At 37.3% G+C, this 11,937-nt stretch overlaps 1 long non-coding RNA gene across 1 annotated transcript; it reads right to left on the bottom strand.

The window, feature by feature from the left end:
- Window positions 1-4,091: 4,091 nt before the first annotated feature.
- On the bottom strand, window positions 4,092-10,308 carry LOC143982183 (uncharacterized). Its single transcript, XR_013274412.1, has 2 exons — window positions 9,873-10,308; window positions 4,092-5,706 (listed from the first exon to the last, which is right to left on the bottom strand). It is a non-coding gene; the product is annotated as an uncharacterized LOC143982183 (long non-coding RNA).
- Window positions 10,309-11,937: the final 1,629 nt, after the last annotated feature.

Below are 11,937 nucleotides of genomic sequence, written 5' to 3'. Positions count from 1 at the left end.
TGCAGTGGGTTTATAACACTTTTCATTGTAATCTATATATTGGTGTTTTAGTGCTAATCTTTGCTGAAGAGTTCATCATTTTTGGTAAACATTTCACAGTTTTGCACTCAACATTACCTGCTATGTTGAGGGCTTTAATTAATTAAATTTTTATTTAATTTCAGTAGTCTTTTGATCATCAATATTAAGTTTATATTTCTATTAATTGGTTCCTCCCAGGATGGGTAGAAAATGCTTATCGCTTTAATTGTTTTTAGCTGTGGGATTTTTGGGGAATAGTTTTGTGAATAAAGATATTTTTGGTATATTACCAGATTTTTGTGCTTTGTATTGGTGAGTTTTTATTTTTGTGTGATACCGGAAGCTCCTTATATATTGTTGCTTTCATTATACTTAAATAGCTCAATTGTGTTTGTTTAGAACCACCCACCTTGCTCCCAAGCAACAGTGAAAAATGAAGTTTGCATGTGGTATAGTTTCCATCTGTTACAGGGGAACACCCTGAGAACATGCCCTTTCAACATCTTTGAAGTAAAAAGCAATACTGTACATCAGAATTTGGTTTCAATTCATGACTTCTAAGCATGCCTTTCTCATCCTGGTATACCTACGTAAACGATTTCCTTTTCAAACACACCACATTCACTAAGCCCTGGGAAAGAGAGTGCAACTGCACTTGCAAAGTGCAGTCTATTTACCTTTAGTAAATCACCCCATTGAGTCAGTTATACCTTCTGCATCAAAGTGTGCTTAATGAGAATGTGAGATCATCGGTTCAAAAGCTGATGTTTAACCAGAAGCGAGTTTTTCCAAACAATGAGCAGAAGCGCAAAAGAAGATCCACCAAGGAAAGACCCAAACAGAAGAAATAGAGGTTTATGGACTATCCTACCCAAAGCCCCGATTTGATTCCAATTGACATTAGAGGGATTTTGAAAACGCAATTCTTTAAAGGAAACCCACAAATATCTTCCAAAGAAGGAAATGGTCAGAAACACCGTGTCAATGTCAGACTGCTGGGCAGTTTTACAAAATGCCTATGAAAAGTAATTTCTGCTACAGGGGGCAATTTAAGCTTTTGATGCCAAGGGTGTACGTACTTTTGTACAGAATCGTTACATCTAATATTTTTATTGAATAAATCATTATAAAGGCTTTTTTCTCAAGTAAATAACATTTGTATGCATTGTTTGAGTAAATATCTTGTGTTTGCCTGTTCAAATATGTTACAAAAAAGTAAATTTCCATGGAGTGCAAGATTTTTTTTTCATGATTGTATACCATGAGTTGGGTTGCACGAATTTGCAGGGCTGCGAATAGGGCATTACAGTGTTAGTAAGCCTAGCTTGCGCTAAAGATGACCATAGAATGCCTTCTATAAACACTTTTATTAGGGGAAGTCAAAACCCTTATACCCATAGAGAAGGAGAATATATATATATATATATACACATACACACACACACACACACACACACATTACTCTGCCATTTGTCATTAGAATATTCAGAAGTCTACTTTTGGTGCCTCACTCAAACTTAAAAGACAAGTTCACCTTTACAAAAAAATAAATGTACTTTTTTTGCAGGAAAAAAATAATGTAAATTTATCGTTTAGGAGCCTGTAAAGCATTGCACCCACAATTAGCAGATCGTGGGTGTAATGTCACAGTTGGTGGTTATCGGGGAGATGCGGAGGCTGGTGCATCTGTAACCATGTTACACCATGAATGTGTGCAACATGTTACAAAAGTTTAATTTATCCTTTTATTAGTTAGCCACTGCAGAGGGCAATGATGATGTGCGAAGTGTAGTAAGCCACCACACCAAACAATCAGATTTCAGTTAACGGTAGTAAAATTAGTTAAAAATGGTTATGAATGAAAGGTTATTGAACACTACATATATTATATTGTAATTTCCAATGAATGGTTTGTGTACGATTGTAGGAATGCCCCAGTAGTCCCAAAATGTAGATACTGTTGAGTTGATTTACTAAAACTGGGGAGTGCAAAAATCAGGTGCAGCTCTGCAAAGAAACCAATTTGCTTCCAGTTTTTTTTTTTTTTTTGTCAAAGTTTAATTGAACAAGCTGACGTTAGAAGCAGATTGGTTGTCATGCACAGCTGCACCAGATTTTGCACTCAGTTTTAGTAAATGAATCCCTTTATTTTTCAAATCTTCATCAGTTATAAGGACACTTATATTTATGGGCGAGTTTAAAAATGAGCATGTGTACCCCCTGGATATTTAGGGCTTTAAAAAGGCACTCCTAACCTCCTTCTAGGGCACCAATAGGCATTTTAATAGTTTCAAATGGTTTAGATCTTTAAACTAAAAGCTGCACAGAAATATATAGGCTACCATTGGGTATTTCTTATTCTTAAATGTTAATTACCTAGCTTTTTTTATCCACTAGTTTCAAACATTCACTGAACTGAAGCAAAAGTGAGGATCAGGAGCTCAGACTGCATTAGCTACATGTTTTACTATTTGGTAAACGCTTAAGCCAGGAGACCGTTATCTAGAAAATTGTAGCACAGTCATCCTCCATATATCCATCAGTGACCACAGGAGCCCTTTAAACAGTGGTGAAAATATATGCATTTTGCTTTGATAACATGCTCATCGTAATGCGTTGCAGTAATGCACTCTCCTAAAGCACTGCATTGTGTGGTACACTGATGCCATTCATTGAAAATACCATGCCAATCCATAGGTACAGCAAGTGCTGATGGACCTACCCTGAAGCGCATGGCCATACCCCCCCCCCCCCCCCCTTCTAAATAAACCGACTGCCTTATCGCAAAACGCAAACTTGTTAAAAAGGCAGGTCTTTTTTTTTTTTTTTTTTTTTTTATTCAACCTATGACATGCCAAATGTTAAATGTGCATGCAGTAATGCAACAGAATGTACAGACGTGAAGGAAGCTTAAAGCGGCGTGCCACCCAAAAGTGGAACTTCTGCTTTAAGGCCTCCTCCCCAGCTCCTATTTGTGAAAGAGCTTTTCAGGGGTGGGGGGGGGGGGGGGGGGGGGGGGGAGAGAGCGCAGGTACCCGAATTTGACAGGTACTTGCTCCCACTCTCCTGAATTTTTGTGGGACATATTACAGGTCCTAGAAGACTTCGGGGCCAGTCACAGACCGCAGAACCGCTAGTGCATGTGCAGTGGGCACCTGGCTGTGAAGCCGAAAGTTGTCACAGTTGGGTGCCCATAGTAGAGATGCCTGTGCTGCCACTGAGGGAGGACATGACTGTGGCAACTACACCGCTGGACAGATGAGTGGCTGTTTATTAAAAGTCAGCAGCTACACTTTTTGTAGCTGCTGACTTAACAAATGACTTATTCCACCAAGTCGGGCCCTTTCACACTGGTGCACTGAAAAACACATGTCACTTTTTAAATGCGTTTCTGGTGCTTTCTGGTTGCCCAACTCCTGTGAAACATGGACATAGGACTCAAAAGCGTACGAAACACAACTGCGGTTCATTTTTTTTTTTATGGGTTTCCCATTGATTTCAATAAGAGGTAAACTTTTGTTGTGCTTTTGAAACAGAGCACCAAAGATGCAGGACTTTCCAAAATACACCGCACCTGACAGGCACTGATGTGAAGAGTGCTACTGGATCTAAAGAGAATTATGGCATTTTTGATCCGCTTGAAGCTGCACAAAAGCACAGCAAAAACACATCAGTGTGAAAGGTCCCCAAGTGACAACTATAGTAATAGGAGTAGTAATATAATGGGGATGGTCATTGCCAACTTCCTTTTGAAAATATGAGTGACTGACCTGGAAAAAGCACATGCAAACTTGTTCTGGGTCAGTGACTTGGATAGTATCAAATGCATTAGAGAGAAAAAAAAAAAAAAAAAAGAAGTATTTTGAGAAGAGGTCAGCAAAAGCAGCTTTTATACTTCCTCACTACAGGATACTAGGAATAACCAGATTAAGCTGCAAAATGAATTGCATAGGATAATAAGTGACAGTAACATGGTTATGAAGGAGAAAGTCTTATGCTTATCATCTTAATGCCCTTCCTGTGGGAGAATAAGGAGGTCAATACTGCAATATATAAATTAAGACATACAATTTCATCATTGAAAAAAGGTTTATTTTAGATGCAGAAAATACAGAATATAACCGTTTATTAGGAAAACATAAATCGCAATTTAAATCTAGTGAAAAAAAGCACACCAAATGTAATAAAATAGAAGTATATCATCTTCAGGCTCCAGTGTGTCCAGGTGATGTCTCGTAGCGCCCAGTACACTCATCCATAAAGTAGGAAACACTACAGCTTTCAGTCCTGTCTAGTAGTGCTTTCTACTTTATGGGTAACTGCACTGTATGTCAGATCTTCCATCCATTCGTGTCTTCACTGCTTGTCAACCTCTGAATAATTTTCAAAATGTATAAATACAGTATATACATATAAACAGTCATGTTCCAAACAGGCAAATTGACATGTCTGGAACAAACCCACATGTAAAATATTTTACAAAGGACCGTTGTTTACTCACAAAGCTAAATCTACAATTTCAGAAAATCACATTTCATACTCATTTGTCACCAACCAAAAAAGGTAAAATAAGGTTTGCATTTACTAGACAATATACATTAGAACTGTAATCACAATTTTTAAATTACAATGCAGCTAGTATGAAAGACTGCTGGCACCCAAAAATTACCAGGGTCATAACGAGTGACCTTCCAAATAAAAAATACAATTTTTGCATCATGGAAGTCAGCAAAGCTTCACCTCATTCACTAAGCTCTTGGGAAAAATCCTTCGTAAATAGTTTGCCTTTAGTAAATTAGCCGCATAGCCCCTATTTTTGCTATAGTCGCTTTACCCAAGTGTTCTAATCTGGTTGGGTGACAATAGAAAAATTAGGATTATAGCTTTTTAGTGTGCAATCAATACCAACAATTTCTGGCGACATTGCAAATCTAAGTATACGGTATAAGGAATCATATTCTAATTGGGAAGGTGTTGAGACACTTGACCTATAACTGAAAGGGTTTGCGGGAAGGAACAACATTTCATCGGGAATGCGTGTAGACATTAGTACTTAGTTAGAGTCAACACCACCATTCCTACTTACATTTATTATGGATTTATTAATTAAAAATATAAATGGTTTTCATTGCCCTGTAGAATAGGATACACACCTGCAATATGAAATGACTGATGGAGAGCAATACAAACTGTACACTCAGTAATTGCATACTAGGCTAGTTCTCAAGAGAGGCTTTTCTAGCACATTACATAAAAAATAACTTTGTTCTCCACCATGACACGCAAAGAGTAGAAGCTAGGAAAGCTGCAGAGCCAGAGGTCAACAACTTGAATAAAGACAAAAACAGGTAATATACTATACAGAAAATTTTTCTTCATGGTGCACTGCATTTCTGTTTTAGGAGGGTGATGTCTCGTAGCGCCCAGTACACTCATCCATAAAGTAGGAAACACTACAGCGTTCAGTGCTGTCTAGTAGTGCTTTCTACTTTATGGATGGCTGCACTGTATTCCCAGGATCGAGGCTGTGGGTGAATCTTTTTTCCTGAGCAGATCCGAAGTCCGAAGTCTATATTAAAAAGACAAGTTATTCCTAGATCTGGTGAATACTTACCAGCTGAAACTGTAAACTGTATGTGAACCACTAACATGCTTGCTGGTACTTTTCACAAGGTTGTTAAATATCTGGGAAAGAAAATAAGACAAAAAAAGACAGATATTGTAAAGTTTCAAACACACAAATGCCTTATCAGATAAGATTTGTATTGATTTTTTTTTCTTGGTTGTTTTATCTTTCATCACAAAGCATCAGGGTCCTTTCACATGGGTGAATTGATAGGTCTTGTCAGGAATGCCTCTTAACACAGCTCAACATAGTGAAGTTAGGACAAAGTACATTAAATTAGCCTGTGTGCTGGGACTCTGCAGAATTGCTAAGCTGTATTGCTCACAGCAAAATAAAATGGAGATGTTGACTTTAAAATTGCAGAGATGCTCTAGAGATAAATTATATTTTTAAACACATATGGCCACAGCTGATCTAGATTTTGAGTGTGGGATACAAAAGTCTCAGCCAGGGAGTACAGCCTACACTGGACACATTCCTCATGACTTTTTGCAAGACTTATGGACATCTGATTAAACAGCTCCTATAGATTAAAAGAATGCAACATTAAAACCAGAATATATTACTATAAAGAGACTGGAGACCCATTTTATTTGTGTACAAACTACACATAGGCCCACACCATAGCAATTCTCCTCTGCACTGCATTAGGAACCACATTTGTATGTCCAATGGTATGTTTCAAAGCAATGCTACTCATTGGCCCAAATTCCAAAAGCATCTAACATGATCCTGCAAATTCATTTAAAATTAAATTCTGAATATGATCAATGCACCAATTAGCTGTAAATAGCAACCTCTTTATAATTTATCAACATGTAAAATGATCAAACTTACCAGGGATGGCTTAAAATGAATATTGAAACACACAAGACTGTGTGTAAAAGTAGTCTTAAAGCAATTAGTTGGAATAGCATCTACGTGTATGAAGTTATACAGCAGAAGTTATGTTTTACAGGAGTTGGGAAATGCTACAATCCAAAATATTCCTTCTATAGTAAAACATTTGAGTGGATGGTTTATAGCAATCACTGATTCAGCTATGAAAAAGTCAGAACCACCATGTTCCCTTTTATTTTTTAGTAATTTACCAAAATTCCATGATCTTGTAACTACGAGCAGCAGTACTGGGATTTAACAGGCCTTTCTTACAAAATGATTTTCTCTTTCTATAGTGACATTTTGATATTTTACAGCAGTATGGCAGGTTATAACATGAAAGCCAGAATTACCTATTTTTTTTTATTCCCATCTCTGTTACTGTATACAGTACTGAATTAAGAAGAACTTCCTTCCAACAGTTTTTTGGCCTGGTTCTCAGTATTACAGAAAATCCTCCTATGCACACATCTCATATTGCCAGGCCTTTCAGATACTAGATCTGCTACCTGTAGACAATATTCAGTTTCGTAACATTTCTAAATGCTTATATTATGAGAAAGGGGAAGAATATTCTAGATCTAGCAATGTCTATTTGCACTTCCTTTTATTTCTGCGACAGGCCTTTAAATGTCAGAAGTTACAGATGTGTTGTAGCCTGTTGTAGCCTGTTGGTAACAGTTATTACTTTTCACCAATAAAAGTTATAGACTATATTTAAATACACAGCTTACATGTAGCATACCACACAACTGCATTTAGAATTTTTAGTCTATAAAAGTTATAGACTATATTTAAATACACAGCTTACATGTAGCATACCACACAACTGCATTTAGAATTTTTTTTTTTTTTTTTAAAGAAAGAACACCCTAACATTTTTATAAGATACACTATAAAAAGCAAATCTTACAATTAAAACTTTTAGAAGATGGTAAGTTAACGTTTTTAAATGATAAATTTTAAAACAAGTTAAAGACTAATACAAGCCGGCATTTGCAAATCAGAAAATAAATGAAGTGTTGGTAGAAAACAAAGCTTATACCACCACTGTTATATTTGAAAGAACAAAGTCTTGGGGGCGGGGGGGGGGGATGATTTCGTTTTAAGTTTCCAGTCCATAGCAACTCATACAGCAACCTATTTGATGACATGACATACTATTGGTGTAAAGAAGATCTAGAAGTCAAGCAGTAAGAATCATTGTCATCAAGCAGTCAGCAATTCAAAATAAATGGATACAGTCTCACAATACTGTAGATCATGAATTATGGATACAGTTAAGTACAGACTATATTATAGATGAAAACTTAAAGCAAAACCCTTTCCCACTGCAAAGCAGGTGCAGCATTTCCAAAACAGGTCAGATACCTCCAGTTCTTGAAACCACAGCTAAACTTCCAGGTGTCATCTTCAACGGCTCTGAACTTCCTGAACAGATGAATTAGATGTTCCTTCAGTGACATGCACCAATAATCCTATCTGCAGTCTGTTAGCCTGCACCCCCATTACTGAGGACAAACTGTCTCAGTGTATCAGTTATAAAGATCACCACCTCCCGCCAAACTGGGTTTCACTTCTGCTTTTTTTGGATTCATACAAGTGTTCACTTTTCACAGAACTTGTATCTTACAAGAATGCAAAATGCCAGGAACTGGTGCTCAAGTAACAAGTAACTGCATTTCATCATATGGAAGGCAGCAGGAGAAACACAAGTGGAACTTTGCATTTGCAAACTCAGATATATCGGGAACTAATATGGAACAAACTGCAAAGGGCGTGCATTTTTCTTCATGTGAAACAGAACCGACATTTTCATGTTATTAAAGCCTAGATTAACTTTGAAAACACTTTTTGTATATTTGTGGGTTCTATAAACCTTGAGTTTTTCTTTATATAAAAAAAAATATGAGCCATCCAAAAACGACACCCGGTATACATTAGGTGTCTTTTGCTCAGGCAAATAAATACAGTGCATTATATTTGCCAGGTGCCCTTTAAGCTAACACTTGGCTTTGCACTCATGTACTTAAGTCAAACTGCAGTCAGTGCTGCAACAGTAACTTAACTGCAAGCAGCCCCTAGGCACAATACCGGGGGGGGGGGCTTATTTACTAAAGGCAAATCCACTTTGCACTACAAGTGGCCCTGACTGTAGATCGGAGAACATGCAAGATTTACAGCGACTGCACTTCCAAGAGCACTCGTAGTGCAGAGTGGATTTGCCTTTAGTAAATCAACCCCACAGTCTTCCAACCCAGACAGTTACTAGGAGGCATAGAACCTTTTATTTAGGCCACGCAGTAGCTACTTTTTTCCCCAATTTGGTGTGTTTGAGGGGCCTTTAATGTTTGATAACATTTTGGCAGATTAGACTACAGTTTACAATACACAAAATTATGGGCCAGAGAGTATAGATGAGGGGGTTAGGAAACAGTTCTGACAATCTACTGTGCTATGAGGACCAGCACTCAGGTGTAGTAGAATGGAGGAGGACACCAATGTGCTTACTGTTGCAGTAGATTTAAAATAAGTGTGTCTTTAAGTAACGGTTACATGGACACCAAATTTTATATGCCAGGGACTAAAATTGATGTGTAGATAATAGGCCTTTAGACATTTAAATGTACCTTGTAAACTTTGTGTTGACTGATGGACTGGACACAAAAAAAAAAAATAATAATAAAAAAAAAAAATGTATGTCTTGATGCAGCATAGAATTGAGGAGAACAGTATTGATATGAAAAAAATAAAAAAATTGATATAGAGATTGATAAAATATTAAAAAAAATTATATATAGATAGATCTATCTCAAAGAAAAACTAATCTAGCATTACTTTTTTTTTAGGAATTCAGTACCATACAGCTCAAGGTGATTGCAGCCATATTAAATGTACTTGCAAAACACAGTTGAGCACGGCCTGTTAAAGGAAAAAAATAAAATAAAATAAAAAAAGTTTCCAGAGTTACAAAATTTGAACAAGCTTTCAGGGGTGTCTACTCTTTTTCCCAGTGACTTGCTTGGACAGAGAAAGGAGGTGGATACCCCTGAATACTTGTTAGTTGCAAACTAAAGTATCAGACAGTACTGAACAGTTTACAGCAAATGGCCAAACTATCATTTCAATAAAGGAACTACTGAGAATGATTGGAAAGGTTTCATCAAATGCAACCTTTAAAAGATCGGTAATTAAAATGAATTCTGTTTTTATTTCAAGGAAACTGCAGGAAAATAAAAAATAAAATAACCCATGTAAAATAAACTCTAGGTTTTAAAAAATAAAATTTTTCTAAATGATAGTAAGTTAAAGTGTCTAAATCTTACACCACCATCTGTGTACTTACTGTAGGCATCTCTTGCTCTGGGTAATTTCTGTAGATACTGGTTTTCGTGCGACTTCACTGCTCACATACTGCCACCACCAAGGACCGATGGGTAGAAAGGATTACAGGCTGGCCAGCTTACCCTTTTAAGCATCTCGCAATAGCCACGTCACCAACCACAGATAGAGGAACTATACTTGGTCCCACCCATATGCCGTACATTGCAAAGTAAATGTCTGTGAAGAGCGCTGTGGGTGTCGCAAGTGAAGTCTTACACAAAAAGAGGCCGAGAAAGACGCAGTGAAAAACAGCTTGACATGTTGGTAGAAGTAAAAGAAAAATTAACAGGAAGTCATCTGAAAATTGCTCCTCTAACAAACAAGGATTACTAGTTTTCCTGTGCATAATCCCGTTTGTAGTCTGGTATTAGCCAATAGCATCAAACACACTTGGCACATTACACAACACCTACACAGGCCACAGTATCAAGTCAATTATATTTCCTGTATGTCAGTGACAAAAAAAAAAAAAAAAAAAAAAAAAGAAGACAGTAGATTAGGAGCAAGCCGATAGCGCCATTGCCCAACCAGATCTACAAGACATGTCCATCTGGTCCCCACACATACTTTTATGGATTACCAAACTCTTGCAGCTTATCCAAAGTCTAAAAACTGCCAGCCACTTCCACCCTCCACCTTTTAAGCCTCTCATTTTGCCTAGACATGCAGTTTCATTCTATCCAAGTTGAGACCATGTAAAAAACAAACAAAAAAAAAAAAAAAACACATCACTAGAAAAGCGTGCAAACCATTTCTCAAGGGTCTGAGGAGCAAGTGACACCAATATGTAGGGAACAGCGAGGCGTACAAAACTGGGGAGTTTTACAATGACAGTCAGCACTTGTGTGTAGAAGCTGCTACAGATACACGTTATCTGCAGAAGCAGCTTCTTCCACAATATGCTGTGGTTTGCACACACTGGAGAGGAGCAGGGGGGGGTTGGGTGAGAAGTCAGGACTCAGCGTCCAGCAGTACGGATTGGCAGAAAAACGTATACCGCAGCTGCCCTTATACCTTTACTGTAAATCACTTTCACATACCCTTAGAAAAACGTTAAACCATATTCAATATAAGGTCACAAACATAATAAAAAAAATAGATTATATAATATATATCGACGCATGTATGTTTTCATCACATATAGTAGTAATTATGCACTGAAGCACAATCAAAAGTAAATTAACTGCCATTACAGAGACACTGCAAACTGCAGCACAAATGCAGTCACCCCTTTCAAAATAAGTATAAGAATGGTATTTACACATACTTCTATGGAAGTACGTTACCTCTAAACAAACGATCAAAAATATTGGTAAGAGCGTTAGAAAAGAAAAATGATAAAACTAGCTTCCTGCCTACAAAGTGTCTCGTTCTGTCCCCACCCGCCTCACCACACAGGAAGTGACAAAGTTGTTGCGACCTGCTGCTTTTTTGGACGGCCAGTTCACTAGAAACAGTTATACCCTTATATGGAAATATGCGGAGTACACCATTTTTGAACACTTACCGTAATTCTTTTACCCATCCGTCAGAAAAGAAAATCATCAGACTTTATTAGAAAAACATATGATAGGAAAATTACTAAATGTAATAACAGAAAGCCATGTTGGGTGTTGTGGACAAATGGAAGACATCACTGATAGTGTGGCAGTTGCAAATCACAAAATAATACATTTCATATTTTTTGGGCTATTTAGGGTGAGGTACAGGAAAGCGATTTAAAGCTTTCAGCAACGCCTCTCTTTCCGTTAGATTCAGTTCTGCTCTCACAGTAACTGTCAGCCACTTCCTCTCCAGAGCCACAGTAGACTAGAACGTATGACGTATCTGTGGTATAGAATGGGTTAAGAGCATACTTTGATGTTGCTAGTCAAAGTTTCACACTTACTGGTTCTTTTAAACTGCATGTAACTGAGTAGAGTTTTTTTTTTTTTTAAACTCAGGGAGTGGTCACGTATTTTGACGAAGGAGAAAAAAAAATAAAAAAAAATAAATAAAAAACACAACAGGAAGAAATGACAAGGCGA

Source organism: Lithobates pipiens, unplaced genomic scaffold (genome assembly GCF_037356315.1).
Source record: "Lithobates pipiens isolate NorthernLeopardFrog02 unplaced genomic scaffold, aLitPip1_a1.2 Scaffold_16, whole genome shotgun sequence".
Taxonomy (NCBI): Eukaryota; Metazoa; Chordata; class Amphibia; order Anura; family Ranidae; genus Lithobates; species Lithobates pipiens.
This window is presented reverse-complemented; position numbering and strand designations above follow the sequence as displayed.